Below are 22,357 nucleotides of genomic sequence, written 5' to 3'. Positions count from 1 at the left end.
ATTGTTGATAACCAAACTTTGATCCCTGGATCAGCAGCATCAGCATTACCTGGGAACTTGCTAAGAAAAGCAAGTACTTGGGCCTTATACTAGACCTACTGGTTCAGAAACTCTGGGGGAGTGCCCAGTGACCTGTGTTTTAATAAGCCCTCCAAGTGATTCTGATGCCCACTGAGGTTCCAGACCACTCATTATACAATAGATGTCTCTGTACGGAATGAGTTGGTTTTACAACATAATTGGCCCACAGATATAAAACTGCAGCATATTACTGATAAGATAACAACTTGTTTTTCATTATTCTTCAAGGTATGAGTATGGTTTACACTTCTGCTGGTGCTAACTGGGATGTTTTCTGTGGATTCCATAAGAAATATTTTTTATATGTATGTTTTAAATTTGCAAGTTGACTTCATGTAAATTTGCAAGCTGACTTAATTTATCTGCCCACTTCCATTATTCTTTATAAGACATCAGGCTGAGTTCAACAACTGATAAAGATTCAGAAGCCAGAAACTTAACTCAGTACTTTATCGACTTATCTATGCAAATGATGGAGAAATTTGTTATAGAACAGTTTTAGAGCCATTAATTAGCAACAACATTCAGATAAAGAATGAGAAATGACAATTATGAACTCAGGAAATAGAAGAAAACACAGTCTGCTTTATTGTTGTTATAAATAAATTATAACAACAATTTTATTTTTCCATAACTGGTTATCAGTATTTATGGGTTTCAGTTGCTGCATTTGTTTGTTTTCTTATTCACAAATTTGTTCTGGCTTTTTGTCCTCTTGTTTAGAAAGGTAAATGCATTAAGAGCAAATGGACAGAACAGTGTCACATTGAATACAATGGTCACTATCCTGTTACTAATTCCTGTTTCACAATGATCAATTAGATAATTTTACACTGGAAAGCCTTTTCAAAATATAATCAATAAACTGTTTTAGGTTTCTGTCGCTATTGAAAAATATAAATCAAACTAAACCAAACAAGAACAGAAACAGAAGCCTTTATTCTCCATGTCAGTATATACTTATTTAAAATATATCAAACTATGGTGCTTTCAATTAGATTTTCTTTCTTGCTCAAATAATTAGGAATTATAAGATACAGTCACTCACAAATCATCTGGATAGACTCAAAGCATCTTGGAATGGAAAATATTATACATTTTTTCTTTGCTTCTTCTATATTTTCTTCATGAGTTATTTGAAATCCAGAGACAGTAAGTGACTTTTCTGAGGATAGTTAGTTTGTGACAGAATCTTAAGTAGAAAACAAGTGTATTTACTTAAGTTTAGTGCTGGTAAAGGGAATATTTATTAACTTGAATATATATATGTATATAAATATATGCTTAATTTATATAAACATATAGGTAACATTTAAGACACTGTAGATAACAGAGGAAAATTGGGAAGTCATTTTTAAATGTTGGATAATTTGATAATTTTTATAAGTATTTCTAACGTTTTAGTTATATTTCCAATTTTCTATTTTTTTTAAATCTATATTAGAGGTGAAAGTTAAGAAGACCAAAAAGGAAGAAATAGCTCAGAATACGATGTTTCACTTCTGTTTGTAGTAATGAGTCAGTTAATTAAATATGGTAACAGACTTTCAAAAAGGAAAATAGTGATCTACTCAAATATTCTTTATATTTAGAAAGGTTATATTATTCCTTCAAAAATATGTATAAAATCCTAAGAAGTTCCAAGTACTATTTGTGGTGGTGAAGATATAGAAGCCAATAAAACAGAGACAAATTCCTGCCCCAAGGAAGCTTGGAGTCTAGTGGAGGAAGTAGGATAACAGACAAAGGCATTGGGAGGATGCATAGTGTATAACACGGTAATAGATGGAAAAACTAAGACAGAATAATAATAACAGGAAGTACAGGAATAATATAGGATATATTTGAAATAAAATGGCCAAGATGATACTTGGAAAACACCTAAAATAATTATGAGAGCAAACAACATGTATTTCTGGGATAAACGTGTATTAGAAAGAAAAGCAAGCACAAAGGCCCTTGGGCAGGAGTAGGCCTGGAGAGTTCAAGGGGCAGAAAGGAGGCTAATGTATTAATAGAAAAAGAAACCAAATGGAAATTCTGAAGTTCCAATATATAATGACTGAAACAATAACTGCACTAGAGGAATTAATGACAGATTCAAAGTGAAAAGTTAAAAAATCAGCAAACTTGATTATAGATCAACAAAAATCATGCAATCTAAAAAACAGTGTAAAATGAATAAAAAATAATTAAACAGTGCCTCAAACAAATATGGAATAGCATTAAGTACATTAATGTACGTATGAAAGGATTACTAGAAAAAAAAGAAAAGAAACATGAAGAAAGAAGGCCAGAGAAATAATGCTTGAAAACTTTCCAAATTTGCTGAGAAGCATTATGTAAATGTTATACTGTAAATATACTCAAAAAGCTCAATGAAATTAAGGTAGATTAAACTCAAAGATTAATTCTCAGAATATCACAGTATAATTGTTTTATGCCAAAGACAAAGAAAATTTCAAAAGAACAAGAGTAAAATGACTCACTGTGTACAAGAGAACCACAATAAGACTAACAACTAACTTCTCACGAAAAACAGAGCAGATCAGAATGCAGAGAGCTAATACTATCATCCTGACACAAACAACAAAAAAGTCCATCAATCTCATTTTCATCAAATCTGCATTTCAAAATTAAACAGAAAATAAATTTCCAGATAAGTAAGAAGTGCGGGAAGTTGTTGTCAATAACCAGTGCAGAGGAAGCCAGAGGGAGAGATGAGAGATTCAATCCATTACTGCCTTTCACATATTCCCCTTCTTGAATTTCCTATATCCCATTGATAAGGTAGACAGGAACACCTCAAAAGGTATAAAGTACTTTGGAGAGTAGGCGTAGTTTCAGGAAGTTTCCCGTATTCACCAGACTCTCAGAGTTGACCTAGAAAATCCCCTAGGGTTATTTGCTATCTAAACCACATCATTTTGCTCCTACCAAATGCTATTCCAGAGTAGAATTTCTGGACCAGTTTTCAGAATTCCATTTCAGAATGCCAGATATCACCAAAAATACAGTCAGTGGATCAAGAGTAGATAGCCTCCTTAGATAAGCTGGCTGCTGACTATATTAAAAAAAAAAAAAAAAAGACTTGGCCGCAAAGTCTGTCTTGTTTTACAGTTGAATCTGGAATCAAACCTCAGAGGATTTAAAACTGGATAAAATGCAGAAAATTAAAATGTTATTTGAGATTTGGCAAAAATGTTGGAACTTTTATATTATTTCAAATTTTTCTTCTATGAATATAAGTACTGTTGAGAAGTTCACTGTGAAACAATTATATACTCTTTCAAGTATTTTGAGAAAGAGTTGACCAGCTAAGTAGTAGATTTTCTTTTTCATGTCATATACTTTACATCATTATTTTTAGTAAAGAATTTTTAAAGATTTCAACATGTCTAATGTTACTTCTCTCTTTGACTGCTATTTTTGAAGACTAGAGTAATAGAAAAATTAAAAATTACTGTATTTTTATTTCACTGCACCCTCTCAAAATGCTTTCATAGATGGTAAAATTAACTGACACCTCCCACATGGAGATCACAGAACATAAGGTGAAATTTCTGGAAACCACCTAGGTTTTTTCTCACCTTTATCCTAACTTAAATCTAGTTGTTTATTTGTTTGAGTGTGATGAGTTCTCATGGCGTTAGTTCTACAAATGATTAGAAGCTTTTGTATCAGATTCCTACAGTCTAATTACACTTTCACCTTACAACCTTGGGAAAGTAATTTAACCTCTTTATGTAGTAGTCTTATAATAATTAAAATGGGTTATAACTATCAAGTTCTTTGGATTAATACAAAATATATAATGATACTGTATGCCTCAGTAGTATATGATAAAGATTAAATGAAAGAACTATGTATAAATAATCACCACAATGACGGTTTTATATAATTATTTGTAGTCAGGAATTTTTTAAGACCTATTTCAACATGTTTAATTTTATGAGTGCCTTCATTTGATGAGTATTCAGTAATTGCTAGCTGTGATAATTAACAAATGTCTTGCTTGCTAAACACTGAATTTGCTTTAACACATTAGTCATCTTTATTTTAATTATTGAACATATTCAAATATTTTTCAGAAATATGACACTCATTTTATGTTCTTCTCCATTTACACAATATAAATTGTGCTTACAACATATTGGCACCTGAACTACATCTTAAATTTTCTGCAAAGAAAACTTTGGCCAAAGAGGGACAGTATCTCAACCTCATTAGAAGCTGTGTTTTGCTTTCACACTGGGCCAAACTTCACACTTCAGCAATGTCAAGGTTTTTACTTTTCCCTATAAATTATTGGTAATATTAATAACAACAATATTATACTATTTAATATGAATTAAGAGTTTTCAGGGCACTTTCACATATATGATTTTATTTGATTTTTATAGGAACTCTGTTGTATTAGTGCATTCTCACACTGCTATAAAGAAACACCTGAAACTGGGTAATTTATAAAGAAAAAGGTTTAGTTGGTTCATGGTTCTGCAGGCTGCAAAGGAAGCACAGTGGTTTCTGCTTCTAGGGAGGCCTCAGGAAGCTTCCAACCATTGCGAGCGAGTCATCTCACATGGCAGGGGCAGGAGCAAGGAGTGGGGAGGTGTTAAACACTTTTAAAAGACCAGGTGTCACGAGAACTCACTCACTAGCACAAGCACAGTGCCAAAAGGATGCTGTTAAACCATTAATGAGAAATCTGCCTCCATGATCCAATCACCTCCCACCAGGCCCCACCTCCAATATCAGGGGTTACAATTTGACATGAGATTTGGGCAGGGACAGAGATCCAAGCCATGTCACCTATCATTCTCAGTATTCAAGTACTTTCAGTTTCTCAGTGGTTAGGTGAGTAGCCCAAATTTGAGCAGGTAATAACCAGCGGCTCTATCATGGAAGTCCCTATCTTCTGATTCCTCGTCTAAGTTTCCTTCTACCCTGCCACATTACTTCTACTTCCCATGTGAAAGAAATTCTTTGGCATCATGTAAGGACAGGCACAACAGACTTCATATTCTGGGTGGTAAGAAATCTGAGGGAGATACATCTTAACAAAACTGCAAACTTTATTAGTCTTCTTCAAATTATACCTGTAGTTTTATACTGATATTCTCTGATTGTCTTTGAATTGATGGAAGGATACTAAGAATACATTAGATTAAATTGCTGGAGTCGATCTGTTAAAATCAAAATGTTTCTAATATTTATTTGAAAAAATATATACATAAGTATGTATATATCCTTATTTTTACATAAAAATACATTGTATATACATTAAGTATGTATGTATCTTTATGTTTACATAAAATATATTGACAGAAAGAATAAATTTTGCATATCTTTGGGTATTCATAAAGGATTTTTCAACTTTTATTGATTTTACTATAGTTACAAGTAAAGAAAGTTGGGACTTAAAATTTTCAATACATATTTTCATTACAAAAATATGTTCAGAAATATTTACTTAGGTTAATGGATTATCTTAAACAAGGCAATGAGTGCATATATGTGTCAGTGTGTGTATGTGTGTTCATCTGTGTACATAGCCACATATTTGCTAGAAACATGTGGATGAGAAATAAATAAGCTAATTGCAAGGGGGTATTTAAAGAAATTTAGCATTATTAGTCCAAGGAGAGAGGCGACACCTGCGCACCAGCAATTTCTTAGGGGACAGAAAGTTCTTGGAAGTAGACGAAGGCAAGAAGATATTTCTTTTGCTAGTTTAGAGGAGGTAGAAAAGCAAAACGAACAATCAAAGAAAAAACATTTAAAAAAAGAGGAAAGAGGAGAGGAGGAGAGGGGGAAGATTTAGTTTAAAGCAATGAGTTCAGACTGGTCTTTCCCCTTCCCTCCTGTAAGTATTGCAAGCAGATGGCTACTCCTGTAATTTAGTCCTTGCCTGCTCTGATACAGAAGGTTTAGGAGTTTTCCCCCTCCTGCAGATCTCTTTGCTAAAATTATAGTCTCTTTAAAACAAAAAGACCAGTTTTAGGTGTGCATTTGTGAATCATGTAAGATAACATTTTCTAATTTACATTTAAAAACTGGCAGTGAAAATGCAAATAGGAAAGGTAAGATGAAATACTGTTCAGATTTAATCTTACATGACATATCAGCAACTCATTGACTGATTCAATCACAAGTTAGCCTACTGAAATTTTTAATTACAATTACTTTTAATGAAAGAACATCATTGGAGCTTGGATGCATTCCATCAATGAGAAAGGAATGGAAGAAATATAAATACTATGTAGGCTATGTAAATTTTTCATTTTTAATATGCTTATATGTTTGCATGAATCTCAATGCGTGTATCTGTAAATTGACCTAAAATAGGGCAGAGCTGTTCAATAAACCAATTATTTAAGCAGAAAAGCTTTAAAAATACTCATCAACAAAAACTCCATCAAATAACCCTTGAAAGAATAAACTGCATAATGAGAATTAAAAGTTCCAACAATACCCATTAAGGTATTCTACTGCACCATTGATTCCACTAGTATCAATTGCTTTCAGTTAGCTGAACCTTTGAGTGCTTATTGGAAAGGACTAATAAACCACAATCAATTTTCTTTTTAACGTCACAAAGGTAGCTTGAATGAACTAAATGCTCTTCCCCTGTTTTCCATTTCAGACATGTAAGTAGCAGGAAAATCTTAAACATGGCCTTTTATAAGTCTTTTCTCCCATAAATAAAAACAAGAAAGATGTATGAATCTATTCTGTCTGTGATGAAAATATTAGCACTTTTCTCATGCTTTATATCATTATTGTACCTATTAAATTTTACAGATGTGCTTCTCTTTGTTTCGGGTTCAAAGAAGCAAAAGCATGAGACCGCTAAACAAATTTGGTGCTACCGATTAACTAATTCAATTTGCCTAAGTTTTATTGAGGTAACAACCTGTACATTTTTAAAAAAATAGATAGGTATACGTATAAATAGACAAACAAATAGATAAATGGCTTATATGTCCAACATCAATGCTTTCAGGTATTTGACAATTGCAGAGCAAGATAGATTTAAACTGATAATTCCTTAGTGTTTGTGAAAGGAATTTGTGTTACCATGTCAAGGGACAGAGCCTTTGCCTCTGTACTAAAGATACAATTAAAATTTGTTCATAAAATATAATAAATCATTAGACTTAAAATTACTAGAAGTATATAGATACTATGATTATTGCTGTTTGCATTCTGATTTTTACTCCTAATTTGCTCTAAAATAATAGCATAACTTTCAAATATTAAACACAATGCTTAAAACAAACTTTTAGAAAATTCTGAAATTATATAGAATGGAATTAATGAAACATTTTTATTTTTCTTGAATGATTTAAATTGTTATAAGAATGTAGCTACTAATAAAAATCCAGTTATTTTCTGCTGAAGATCAAGTGATGAAATTTTGTTAAATGTGAGGTTGAGATGTTCCAAATTTACCTAAAAATCTTTCTATGAAAGGCAGTTTTGAAGTACATTATTTTATATTGTATAACATTATTTTTATATTGTGTATATAATTATAAAGTAAAAAGACTATTATTAATGTTAAAATAGAAAAATACTGACTTATAGCCATCAATGTTTCAGCCAAAATCTCAGTTGTCAGCCTATAATACTTGTGTAAAAGAAGATATCAGATTTGTACATCATTGTTAAGATTTGGGCCCATTGATTTTTATTCAGAACTATCTGAGTTTAGAAATTTCATCTTTCCCTAAATATATACCTCATGAATTTCCTGTAATCTTGAGATAAATTTGAGTTGCTCACTAATATGTCAAATTCTTATGCATGAATACAAAATTTTGTTTCCCTGGAGCCTAGAATGTGTTTGTTGCATAGAAAATTCCTGTTGATTGCTGTTGGCTTGGACTCTTTTTTTCCTTCAACTTTTATTTTAAGTTTTGGGGTAAATGTGCAGGACATGCAGGTTTGTTACATAGGTAAACGTGTGCCATGGCAGTTTGCTGCGAAGATCATCCCATCACCTAGGTATTAAGCCCAGCATCCATTAGCTATTCTTCCTGATGGTCTCCCTTCCCCCACCCCCACTGACAGGCCACAGTGTGTGTTCCCTGCAACATGTCCATGTGTTCTCATTGTTCAGCTCCCACTTATAAGTGAGAACATGCCGTGTTTGGTTTCCTGTTCCTGCATTAGTTTGCTGAGGATGACGGCTTTCAGCTCCTCCTATGTCCCTGCAAAGGACATGATCTCATGCCTTTTTATGGCTGCATAGTCTTCCATGGTGTATATGTACCACATTTTCTTTATCCAGTCTATCATGGATGGGCATTTGGGTTGATTTCATGTCTTTGGTATTGTGAATAATGCTGCAGTGAACATACATGTGCCTGTATCTTCATAATAGAATGTTTTATATTCCTTTGGGTATATACCCAGTAATGAGATTGATGGATCTAATGGTCTTTCTGCCTCTAGATATTTAAGGAATCACCACATTGTCTTCCACAATGGTTGAACTGGTTTACACTTCCATCAACAGCGTAAAAGCATTCTTTTTTCTCTGCAGCTCGCCAGCATCTGTCATTTCTGGACTTTTTAATAATCATTGACCATTTTTGAATTTTGGGGGAGTATGTGGTTTGAAATTGTACATTTAAAATAATGTGCAACAAATTATGATGCGATATAACCTAACAAATCATAACACAGGGTGATTTTCAATTTGTGAAATCTCCGTAGGACACATTCAGTAGTGCACTAGTGATTTTTAACAACTGGCTCCCCTGCCTGTCTGTTCTCTCAGACTGCCTGCTTTAGTGCTCAAGGTCCTGACCTGCTGATTATTTGTACGGCAATAAATATATAGCAGTTGAGAAGTGTACCATCAAATGTAGATTTCAACGTGAATGCATATTTAACATGCCATCCATGCATGATTATGTGAGCTGTGCTCTCTGAAACTAATTATCTCAGAGAATTAAGATGAATTTTTATAATAATTTCTGAAATATAATCACAAGAAACTGATATAATTTACCAAATATGTTAACAACTAACTCCAAAGAAAACTTTCAAGGACATTAAACACACAGGACACGGTTTACCACTGAGAATTTACTCATTGAAATTGAGAAACTTCATCCACTTTCCATAAATAAATATCACTGTGGTGACAGACAGAAAAGTAAATTTCTATCCATACTGAATAATAAGTCTTTAGGAAAACTGTCATTTGATGAAATGTCAAGCCGTTCATTTAAAGTGAACATAGTCTATGAACTGGTAATTTTTGAAAAGTTGTCAACAATTTTTTCAAAGATTAATTTATCAGTTTTTGGTTCTCTCTAAAGCTTCCTTCTTTTCCTCAGCCACACAGACCACTTCTGACTGTAGGGAAAAATATTAAAATGGCTACAGCAACTTGAGCTTTTCAAGGAATGGCCACTATAATGAATGAATGAATGTCCATGGTTAGCCCCTCTCCCAGCGTACCTGCAGGGAGACTGAATCATAGCTGTGATAAGGTAATGAATCTACTCCACATTGTTTCAGGCCCTGCCCTGCAGATGCTCCCTTTTAGTCTGTGGAGGCTGGAAACTCATGAACCACTGTAGCATAAGATAATTTTGCTGAGTCTGTGTTGAGGGAGGTGCAGATGCTAATGGTAACTAAGGGTGCATTTACTATGTCTAAATGAAAGGAAAATAGAGTTGAATATTTAATCTACCCTCAAAGTCCATTTGACTGAAACTTGCATTCAGATAAGCTATTTAATCATTGTGTGCATGTGTGCACTGTGTGCATGTGTTTGTAGGCATTTTAGAAAACTACAAATTCTCAAAACAAATATCTCCTGACAATTACCTCTGCTCCTCTGCTTGTTTACCTTGGTTCCCCATCTTACACACAATAGACTCATGAACATTTTCCCAGACTATTACTTGGAGTGGAAAATTAAAATCATACATTTTCTCCCATATTATTACCAAGTCAGTAATACCTTTGGTCTTAAAAACTATCTCAGAGGAAGTGTCAGAACTATTAGTTTGGAAGCTAATACCGTCTTCAGCATGTGAATTTTTGAAGGCAAAGGGTCTTGATGCAATTTGCATCTTCGAGCAAGGAGTGGTTGACTTTTCTCCATCTCCTCTTTGTGCCCAAATGTAAGTAAATTAACAAAGTATCAACACTACAAGCCATTCATGATGGTTTTATAAAACATATATATTTTATATTGAATGAATTTGATATACCACACACAATATGCAAACACAAAATTTACCCATAAATGTTTTGAAATATATTTTTATCCATACCACAAGTATGTAACATCTATCAGCTATGAGACCAGGTATAGACCATAATGTTGCTCAAAAGACTCATAACACAGTCCGGGGAATGACGATATGTGTAAAAGAGCAATAGATACTACATGTGCTGGCAGAGGTTTTCTAAAAATATTTGGGACAGTCAGAAGTGATGGTCAGAGATCTCACAGATGAGGTGGTACTAGATCTGAGGTTTTAAAGGGTACCTAGTAGACCTCCAAGCTGTCAAATAAAGGAAGAGTAGCATATTCAAGCCACATTCAGAAACTGTAAGTAGTTAGCTGTCATTAAGGGTTGAGATTGACTGGGGACAATCTGGAAAGAAAAGATTCAATATGATCTGCATTTTGGACTTAATACTGGGTCACTGGAGAACAAGAAAGGGTTTTTAATGGGGAAATTTATGTAATTAGTCACTTTTTTAAATAAATGTATTTTGACAACAGGAGAAATAAGAGTCTAAAGGCAGAAAAAGTAGATAGGAAGCTATTTTGATAGCCCAGAAGGGCGATGAAGTCCATGGAGGTAAAGAGTCTAGTGCAAGAGGTAAACATATTGAAGACTATGAAAGGAGGTATGAGACTATAGCAAATGTAAGCTTGCTTTCACTATCAAGGACAAATTGAAAACACTCAACACAAACACACACAGGCACACACAGAAGTACATATACATAAAATCAATGTGTCAAAGAGAAAATGAAAAACTTTGGAAATTTGGGCAACAAATTGGTACTAGCTTCATTTTATCCCCTTTATTATAAGGATTTTATTCTGAAAGTTGATTTAAGCATATAACAAATATTGGTTATAAGTTATCTGTGTGCAAATGTCCATTCTAGGTGCTGAGATTTAGAAACTTAGAGACAAATTCCCTGCCAATATGGAATTTGTATACTAGTAGAATGTCATTGACATTGCTTCACTTTAAGCCTAAAAGATAAATCAATGGAAGAAATTTAATTTAGAAGACTTAGCTCAGTAATAACAAATAGGATCTGCTTCTATGGGACTTTTTCCTGAGAGAGTGATGATTTCTTCGTAATTATCAATAAAAAGCACCCTGAAATGTATTGTTTTACAGAAAATACCTACAGAAGTAAAAACTCTTAAAAAATTAGAAGCAATAAAAACAGAAATAATAATGCCATAGTATTATTGTATAACTCAAAATCATCTTTGAAAAGTTGACTTAGAAAAGATAATTATAATGGAAATTGTACTTTTTTTTTTCATAATTTGGGTTAAAGGCCATTTAGAAAAAGAATCTGAAATTACTGGTTCTATCATAAATATTCTAATTAGGAACAATTAATTCAATAATTAAATTACATTAAATTCTAATCTCCCCATACTACATAATTAAAATATGTGTAAAACTATATAAATATGTACATATAATGTTACTAGATATATTTATGTACACACATATATATATATCACTTCTGTTTCCTGATTCTAGAAGCTTTCTGTCAGTTTTCTTGTTTCCAAGTACATCAAATACAAAAGCAAAAAAAAAAAAAACATCATTTTTACAGACCTCAGGCCAGTGACCCAGGTGAAAAGAGAAATGAAACAAAGCTTTCTTGATGGAAGAATAAGAGCTTTCTCATCATTCTTGACCAAGCTTTGAGCCATGTATAAAAAGTAATTTATTTTCGGAGAAAAAAAACAATGAAATTACTCGCTGGTGAAAATACAATTGGAGAACTAGAATTTGGGGAGACAGACACCCAGATATATCTTCTCTTGAATCATTACACACATGATATCTAGATGCTAAGAAATTGAAAGGAAATTTTAAAAAAGGTATATAGAATTCCCAGAAGTGCCCGTTATTTCTCAGTTGTTTTCACTAGTGAAATATATCTTTTTAAATCAGTTAGTGGAGACTTTTATATGCCCTTGTAGTTAAGTGAGAGTTTTTTGCAACAAACTGTCAATTAGTACTGCTCTAGACACACCAAGTGGCCGATATCTCTCACCCTGTTTGCTGTATTTACTACCTAAATGTTTAAATCTTGAATACTTAATGGATTTGTTCATAGTTCTTTACTCACTTCCTTGTCCTCTATTCAGCATGTTCCAAGTCTGCTCCTGTTCTCCAAATATTATCTACGTGTCTGGCACTTCTGTTCCCATATATCCAGATGAGTTAACTGCCAAATACCTAATCTAGAATTTACTCATGTCAAGATGGAGGAACCCTGCACTGACCTCCCAGGGGACCAGATGTTGCAGGCAAATGTCACAATAGCAGATGTCACAATTAGATGTCACAATAGTACTTAAGTTAAAACAATATTGAAATGGTAGTGTGCAAATATTTTATACATATTCATTTAATTAAATAAAACATTGTGTAATTGGTACACAAGGAAGTTTTTACAAAGTGCAGATACAAAATGGAGAATGAGGTCACACTTTTAAAATAAAAAGGATCCTATTTATGTACATCTAGCATCTTCCTCAGTCTCTCCTGATTTTAATGTTCAAATAAGTTTCCCCAAGTGAGTTTCAAAGTGAAACAAGAAGAATGAGCACAGACGTGTGCCATTGAATAGATTTTCGGATTAGTTTTGGATGAATGCTTTTTAACGTGAATACTACATTTAGGTGCTCAGTACAAAAGGTCATTCCATAAGCACTCCCTAATAGAGTAATTTATGTTACTTTTAGAGAATTCAGAATGCTCTTACCATCTCAAACGACTTAATTCTGCCTGGCAATTCTACTATTAGACAAAAGATAATTATATGCTTCTCATTACATCTTCAAGAGGCTCACCACAGCCATGTTTTGTTCAATTTTATTTAAGGCCTGCATAGTTTAAAAGTAACCATTCATTATAATTTTAGTTAACATTTACTTAAAATCTTGTGGATTTTTTATAATTCATACAATGACAATAATAATAACTAATAAGAAACAGGAATTAGCATAAGCATTTTTATTTTTATAAACATTTTGCTTTTAAAACTAACAAAGGAAAGACTAGTGACAACATGAGCTTTGAAAAAAATTTTATAAGGATCAATCAAAGAAGAATAATGTTAGCAAGAGTTTTTGAATGATAAATGATAGCACTTGAGTTTGTTTCATAAAAGTAATTAACAGACTAATATGACACCATGTCATTTAAATCTTGCATCTGAGATTGCTTCCCATGTGATTTTAAAGAGGCTGGAGTAAACAAACAGGCAAAAACTTGAAGTGTTTTTTAAGCCAAAGAAGAAAATTTTAAAAAGGAATCTTCTTAAATCCTTAAGAAAAGGACTACAGAATTTGTAGACTGTAATAAATCTGCAATTCACATACACCATGGCTTTTTCAAGTTTTACTGGGTGATCTTCCTGACTGAGTTAATGAGCAGTCATAGACACGAGCTGTTTTTGGATAGATGGTGTTTGTTATTCATGTGTGTGTTCTCCTCATTGTTTAACAAAGAACATTACAGATAGTAAATAGTCAATGAATTTCTGTTTGATCAAATTATGAATAAAAACCTTTTACCTATTGTTAAATTCTGATCAAATCACAAATAGATTTTTTTTCCCAACAAATTTACAGTTGTGGTATTGACCAGTGAACTCTTAACTCTATAAATGTAAGGGCTTCACACTATTACTGTGTGTGTGTGTTTATACAATAATATATAAATATGCAATTAAATAATTAAATTTATTTGTTACATTTTACAAAGCTCAATCTAAAATGATATTCTTATGACACTTTATTTCAGAAAATTATTTTATGGAAATAAAATGCATTTAAAATAACATATATTATTCTCTATTATGCGAAAACATTAAGGTGGATAACAATTTAGGTATGAACAACTAACCACTCACAGTGATAGATATGATTTACAATAATGATGGCTGCATCAAAATATAAACTTATATAATTATTTTAAGTAGTCAAGAAATTAATGCTTTGCTTTCTAACAATCATCATATCTACTTTTCCTATGGGTTTAGGCAATTCTAAGCAATTGTTTTCCCTATCATAAACAACACGAATATTCATGCTAAAATGAGAACTATTAAATCAAAGCATGAATTATTTACTGTTGCCCAGAGATGCATTAACTTCACGGAATATTACTAATTCACGAAGGCTTTGAACATCTACCTGAGGTCAAACATTCATAATATATGATTCTAAAATAATATTCCCCAAAGTGTGCAATTTTAAGTTGAAAAAGTCAATACAAATCTATGATGAACAGTAAGAGTGCATCCGGGTCAGAAAAATGTATTTCTTTTCTCTCTGCAGGTTAAGAATGAAATGGTGACTTCTAGACACACCTCTTGTGAAATAGAAACAAGGCACCTGCTCCTGAGACTGTCCTCACCCCTATGGACTCTTCATAGCAATTGCAAAAGGCTGGGATGATGATGTTTCATGCTGACATTTTGATGGCACCAGTGTCCCATCACGACATGGTGGGGAAACTCAGTAGGGTAGGATTAGATAATTTTGCAAAAGATAATTAAGGGACTCTTTTCTTTTGGTTGCCAACCAATTCATGAAGTTGTGACTGTGTCAGAAACCTTCCCTTACCTTTAGAGTTAGTGAGGTGCAGTGCAAAGAACACAAATGTGAAGCAGACTCATCTGTGTAATTTTGTGCAAATTAATGAATGTTTCCAAATTCTTGGTTTTATGTGTTAAATAACTACATCCTAGGGATGATGGGTATATTAAATAAACTAATGCATGTTAATTACTTCTTATAGCTCCTAATGAGTTAGCATGAATTTACAGAATTGGACACTTGGGTTCAAATTATCAGTCTGCCTCTTGTGCATTTTGGTAATTTAGAGGAAGCTATTTAATTTTTCTCAACTCCATTTTCCTCAGTTGGGAAATGGAGATAATAGTATCACCCAATATGGTGTGTTGTTGTTTGGGTTAGGGAGTGAATTAGCATCGTAAATAGCATACCATAACATTCTATTCAGGTTAACTTTTATTTTATAATCAGTTATTTTCATTTCTATGATTCATTTGATGATAATAAAATTAAATGACCCTACTGGCCGCTAACATTTCAATTTTAGGGGAAAAATGTAGTTTTAATATTTGGAGAAGGAATACACAATGAATATCTAGCATGAATATTGACAAATTTACATTAAAATTATTTTAAAGTACTCGTTATTCTGGGTTACTGAAGCCAAATATGTGTCTTGGTCTTCAAGAGGCAATAACTAACTATGAAGAATCTTTTAGAAATTTATTATTTTAATTTTTTTTAGATACAGGGTCTCACTTTATGGCTCAGTGTGGAGTGAAGTGGTGCAATCATAGATCAATGCATCCTTGAACTCCTGGGCCCAAAGATGCCTCAGCCTCCCAAGTAGCTGGGATGACAGGTGTGTGCCACCACATCCAGCTAATTTTTGTATTTTTCAAAGAGACAGGGTCTCACATGTTGCTTCCAAGTGATCCTCTCACCTTGGACTCCCAAAGTGCTGAGATTTACAGGTATGAGCCATGATGCCTAGCCTAGAATTTTTTACAAGACTTGTAAGAAGAGCATGTGACAAATTGCATTGCTAATTATTTGGCTAATCTCAGTTCTGCTAAAGAAATAAAAGAGAAAGTTTACATTAAGCACTTTTGTGGCAATATTGTCAAGTCATCTGAAGATCTGAATTCAGAGCTCCTCTTAATGAGGTATAAAGTTCAATTTATTTATTCAGTCATTATAAAGCTATTTATTAGGTGACTATCGTGTTTGTCCAACACTTTTCTAAACTTTGAGCATGTAGCACTAAAATCATAGGCAAAAATCTATGCCCTTATACAATTTTTTTCTGGAAGAAAACAATATTTAAGAAATACTTAAACATGGTATAGGTTAGATGGATTTAAGTGATTAAGAGTAACAGACAGTTGGCAGGATATGACACAGCAGTGAGGTGCTGCAATTTTAGATGGAGCTTCTGGGAAGCCCTCGCTGAGAAGGCGACATTTCAGTAGAGACCTGAAGGAGGTGAGCGAGTAGCTATGTGAATCTCAGAAAAGCGTGTTCCAGGAAGAGAGAGCTGCAAGTGCCAAACCTTCAGTTAAAGCATGTGTCTGATGTGTTTAGAATGATGACCATTCCAGAAGGATATACTTAAGTCTGCAGACTTTGTAGGAGTCCCTAAGCCACCAATCTTTGTTATCTGCCTACCTTAATTCATAGCTGGTGCCAGGAAGGGAAGGCTTCAGGCTGCAATTAGAGAATGCCTGCCAAGACCACGTAGAGACTCGCATAGGGACTCTTTCCACCACTAGCCTGGAGATTTCTTTCTTTGTTTTTAATTTCCCTATATGCACATACATGTCTTGTTACCAAAAATAGATGAAACATCTTGTTCACTACCTTCTCAAGTTGTTTATAGGATCTTCCTTAAGAATATTGCCTTTTTAAGGGAGGGAAACAGGAAAAAGAAATAGAATAGCTGGTAAGTGCCAAGGGAGTGAGTTTTCTCAAAGGCTGTTTCAGCTGGGTATTAATGTAGTGATATAAGGATTATTCAATATAGTTTTATGTGGTACTATCATAAGAAGGAAAAGAGAGATGAACATTTTATCTTACCATAAAATAGCTCACAAAACTGCTAAGCAATAGAGAATTGTCATCTTTGCTAGCAGACTGCCTTATAGGTAAAATACCTTATTAAGAAATCCTCTTGATATTATAATAATTAGTATCCCATTTAATAGGTTTAAAAATTTCTACTCTTTATAAAATTTATTAAATAATCTGTATAAGACAGAAGCCTCAAATTATATTTATTTAAATACATAAAAAGCCCACGTTGAAAAATAATGTTTGGTTAGAAGGATGCAAATAAAATAAAAACTGTTAAGACTGGCTATCTCTGGGGTGGTGGGACTTGGAATGATTTTCTTCCTCTGTGCTTTTCTGTTTGTCAAATTTCTCCAAAATGAATACTAAAATGAATACTAAAAAAAAAAATGTAAGAACAAATAACTCAAAAACCTTTATGCGAGAAATGTAAATGCTTAGGCACTGTTTAGATGTAATAAATAAATAAATAAATAAAGCCTTCTACGTTATTCTGGTCCAGATGACACTCAGTTTGTGTTTTCTATGCATAGCATTTGAAAGATAGGACTTTTAACATAAAATAACAATAATAATAATTGTAATAGCAGCAATCTCATGAGGTTCGCCGGACTCCAGCTGGGTTACTTGAAAGTGAATGAAAGCAATGCCTGGCTCGCGCAATTTAACTGATCAGTTCAGGAACCATTGTTACCACTGCAGCAACCAGATGTCACTGTAGACTGTGAGAAAATGTCAGAGAAAATGAAGCAAATCTAAGGAGTAGTAGAAATGAAATCTCACCCTTCAAGTATATTCTTTCTCACCCTGAAGATTGTCAATTTGAAGACTCTTTTGTTCGTTTTCAGCATTTACTCTGACTGGAGCTCGTAGTCTGAAAATATTTCCATTTATCTCGACCCAGTATCTCAGCTCCTCCACAGGCTCATTAGGCTTCGAGGGGTCTAACCAAAGTACAGGTACTTCAGAGTCTGATAAAAAGAAGCATGAAACCTTCCCAGGTGCTGAGGGTTTCACAGAAAGGGGAGGTGGGGGAAGTGAAGAATGTTATTAAGTTGCAGCATAGAGTATGACATATCATTTTCTGGATAGATAGAGTAATGCATGTGCTGATCTCAGCTCTGCAGGAATAAAATACGTTTAGTGCAATCTGCTTTTTACTGCCACTACAAACAAGCCTTCTAAGGACTTTTTCATTAAAAGGAAAAGGCAACCATCTCTAAGCTTAAGTTTGGAATTCGAAAGCGCAATCCTCTAAAATGAGACACTTTATAATAGGGGAGTGGAATCTTCTTTCTGGGGCTAATTTTCTGGTCACTCAGGCTGGAGGGTATTTAACTTTTCACAGTGAAATATTGTGGCTTGGTAACAAAATTCTATTTCTTCAAATAAAAACAGCTTCATAAAATATCTTTATGGTACACATTCTTCAAATTATAATTTTATCACTAAAATGAATCAATAATGTATGCATGTATGATACTTGTTTATCTTATTGATAACTTATGTATTCAACTTTTAAAATATACTTTAGGCATCAACATAATTAAAATACTGGTGTGCATTCTGTCTGTTGACTTTACGATAATGCTGATCAAATTTTGATAGTGGTAAAAATGTTATAAAGCATTAACTCTGAAGTGAAAACAAAATAAAACCTGAGGACCAATGAAACAGAAAATTAGTACAGCAAATTGAGGCAATTATAAAGTTCATGGGAGGTGGAGATATAGAAACCATAAAGAAAATCACTCATTTTCTTTCCATGAAAACACTTTTTCAAAATTTCATTAGAAATTGATTAACTGTAGATGCAATTTTTGTCAAAGCTATTATCTCACAGAATACTTCAGAGCAGTACTTATAGAGAGAAAACCACTGGATTTCATGTCTCAGTTCAGTTATGCCTGTTGTGGGTTCCTAGGACAATCATCTGACATCTTGGCATCCTTGTCCTCAAAATGGCATAAGAACACCAGAGGTGCTCTTAGGACGTTGCCTGCAATGATACGCACCTACACAATTTGTAAACTGTTGACGTGTTAAAAATGTAAGTATGAATTATTATATGTCAAGTATTCATCCCATTGGAATTAATAAATGTGCGCTTTAGTAGTCGTGTGCTGAGTCAAATAATGTGCAACTTGGCTCAATTGCAGATCTTGGTGTGCTTGTTCGTGGTGTGAGACCTCAAAGCTGTGAAGAAGCCTAGTGCATCTCCTAAGATTGGAAACATATTCTCTTACTAATGCCTTAATTCTCTGCTGTAGAGCTTTAAAAAAAAGACAAGGATTTTCTAAAGCAACCAAGATAGATAAGTCTGGTTTTATAATTAAGGGCTCTCACAGTTTAGGTTCAATAAAATAAAGAATCTGAGTTTGGAGGAAGAAATGATTTCTCTCTTATAATTAGGAAACCTATTCCCCAGAAAGAAGGGTAGAATGGGAATGAATATTTCTGATTTCTTGCTTTTTCCATCCTCCTTACCTCCTTTACTGTATAAATTAGCAGATTTGCATACATAAAATATGTCTCAAAAAACTCAACGAAAACATGGTTTAAAAATATGCAGCTAATTATATGAGAATGTTCATCTCTTTTTTCTATAAGGCAAATGAATATTTATCAAGTTAAATTCCAAGATACTTATTATCTCACTTGCATTTTGAATATAATTACATTGGAAGGCAATTGTTCTGATGGGTGTAGGCAGAGATTAAAAGATTTGTATGCACTTTTTAAAAATGCAAAATAATCATAGTTGTTTTATAATTAACAGAGTAGCTCAACCCTTCCCTTCAGATGAAAAGTAAGTTAACATTGAAGCATAGTAACTCTAAAATTATTACAGCAAATGAAGACGGTCAAATAAAAACTAGGTTGCAACTATTTTTAGGAAGCTCAGTTTATAAACACTAGGAAAAATGCCTGAAATATTTAAAGGGGCTATTTAACCTGTTATTTTAAAATTCAGATCTCTAAATAACTGCCCCTAAATTATTTCACTAATACAATCTAGATAAATAATATAAAATTGAACAAAACTTATGAAATAACAGTCAAGATTGTCTTTAAATTAATAAAATGGTATATGATTAAAAACAAGATTTTATGTATCTATATTCCTATAACTTTTATACCTTTTTCAATTGTATCTCTCATTATACTTATAATAAAAAACAACAAAATTCAGTTATTCACATCTGTCATATTTTCCCATTTATCTCTGAGCTTCCAGAAACCATGGCTTATGTATTATATTTATTTTATTGATCCCAAGTTTCTTTCAAAATGGCCTTATAGCTACTTGGTATTCCATAAATATGCTAACTCCTAGCAATAGAAAAACAATAGCATAGAATATTTTTAAAACTGTAGCCAATTATATATACCACTGGATCTAATTACACTACAAAGCAAATACCTGGTCTACTAGGTATGCCTTGTTACATAAAAAATCTATCTTTTCAAATCATAATTTTGTTCTCTGATACATCTACCTGTGTTAGCAAATTTTGCTAGTGTTTTTCAAGATTAAACATTGGATATAAACAATAGCTAAAGCTGCTCAACAGCAGGCATGCAAACCCTACTTTCATGTTTGACCAAAACACTTTAATAATTGTGTTAAAAGAAAAACTTCAGTTGAATTAAATTTTAACGAGTTTAATTGAGCAATGAACAATTCACTAATCAGGCAGCCCCCAGAATCACAGGAGATTCACAGAGACTCCAGTGCAGCCATGTGGTGGAAAATGATTTATAGACCCAAAAAAGGGAAATGATACACATAAATTGGAAGTGAGGTACAGAACGGCTGGATTGGTTACAACTCAGCATATGCCTTATTTGAGCACAGTTTACACACTCAACGGTGTATGAATGATTGAAGTATGTCTGCTGGGATTGGCCAAGACTTAGCTGTTGTTACAGGTGCATAATCCTAAACTCAGTTTCCAATCTTGTCTATTAAGCTAGGTTACAGTTCACCCACAAGGACTCAAACATGAAAGTACGGAGTCCTTCTCAGGCCATATTTAGTTTGCTTTTACAATTGTAAGGAGTAAAGCTAAAGTGTTGGGTGGTGAAATTTGATAGAAATTCATACAACAACTCCCACTGAAATAGTGAAACAAAGTCTTAAAAAGGCAATAAGTTTTAACTTAGATTATCTCTGGAGAATTTTATGGCCAAATAGGAATAGAGATACACTGCTGTTTATAAAAGAGTTATGCATTGTTATTAAAAATACTATATGTATATGTAGTTTGTTTGAATGAGGAAAAAAGAAAACAATCTTTTGGGCTCTGGAGTCCTTTTATAAAATTTCTAATTAATGTTGATAAATTCCTTTGAATATTGCAAGGAGTTCCACTCAGGCTTATCAATTTAGGAGTTATGCTTGTACTCAGTGGACTAGAAACTGCCCTCAGCAAGTTATGCATAACACCTGCTAAAGTGAATAGATATTCCACATGAGTAGCAGATTTTGCTATAGAGTCATATGGAATTAAGTAATAATGAAATTTGGCTGACACTATCTTTGCTTTTTCCACTTAAAGACTCTTTATTACCTTGGATTGCCTTCTTATATAATTAATTATTTTTGATATGCATTCATTACATGTCAGATGTGTCATCAATATTTCTCCTGACGCTATATAATTAGGCAACAAAAATATTTCTAAGGTCTTATCTCCTAATTTTTATTACAAATGAGGTAGCAGCATATTAATACAAACATAGAGTATAAATTTAAGAAAACTTGTAAGTGGACAATATATTGTTTTTGCAAAATCCCTGTGGAATCAGAAAGGCAAGGGTATGTCCTTTGAAAAGAAATACAGTTATCGGTTTAATAATATAAATAGTAAAATTTTTAGAGACATTATTCTCAGTAAAAAAAAATAATTGGGCAAACAGAAATGCAAGCATGACTGCCCTGCTTGAATTTAGTCACCCTCACAGTACTGCTTTCTTTACTGTGTTCACCACACCCCCATATACATTGTTTGTCTCTCTTGGAAAACCCTTTCGTTGCTTGTCTCTCTTGGAATACCCTTTCTTCAATTTCTTTTACACAGAATTTTTAGAGTTTAAGTCCTGACTCACATGCTTGGTGCAGTCTTTCCAAACCTACAGAGGTTACTCCTTCCATCAAATTATTTCCTCTGTTATTAGTTGTAGTTTACTTAGAACAAACTGAGATTATATCCCATGTCTGTGTCCCTTGTTTTCTTATTCAAACTGAAAGTTCCTTAAGCACAAGATGTGTTCTTACATTCAGGGTTTCTTCTTAGGTCCCTATCTAGTAAATAATATACAGGATGTGTTTAGAAAAGAATCATCAGAGTGTTTTATTTATATTGATGTAAA

At 33.1% G+C, this 22,357-nt stretch overlaps 1 long non-coding RNA gene across 2 annotated transcripts in view; it reads right to left on the bottom strand.

Moving 5' to 3' along the window:
• Nucleotides 1-12,611, bottom strand: part of LOC109026230 (uncharacterized) — a 64,793-nt gene extending 52,182 nt beyond the window's left edge. For both annotated transcript variants that reach the window (XR_008678035.2, XR_002005191.4), the window contains exon 1: nucleotides 12,454-12,611. This is a non-coding gene — a long non-coding RNA (uncharacterized lncRNA). The remainder of the gene's footprint in view (nucleotides 1-12,453) is intronic.
• Between the last annotated feature and the right edge of the window lie 9,746 nt (nucleotides 12,612-22,357).

The sequence above is a fragment of the Gorilla gorilla genome, chromosome 2, assembly GCF_029281585.2.
Source record: "Gorilla gorilla gorilla isolate KB3781 chromosome 2, NHGRI_mGorGor1-v2.1_pri, whole genome shotgun sequence".
Taxonomy (NCBI): Eukaryota; Metazoa; Chordata; class Mammalia; order Primates; family Hominidae; genus Gorilla; species Gorilla gorilla.
Note: the sequence above shows the minus strand (reverse complement) of the source record. Positions and strands in the feature narration are given on the sequence as shown.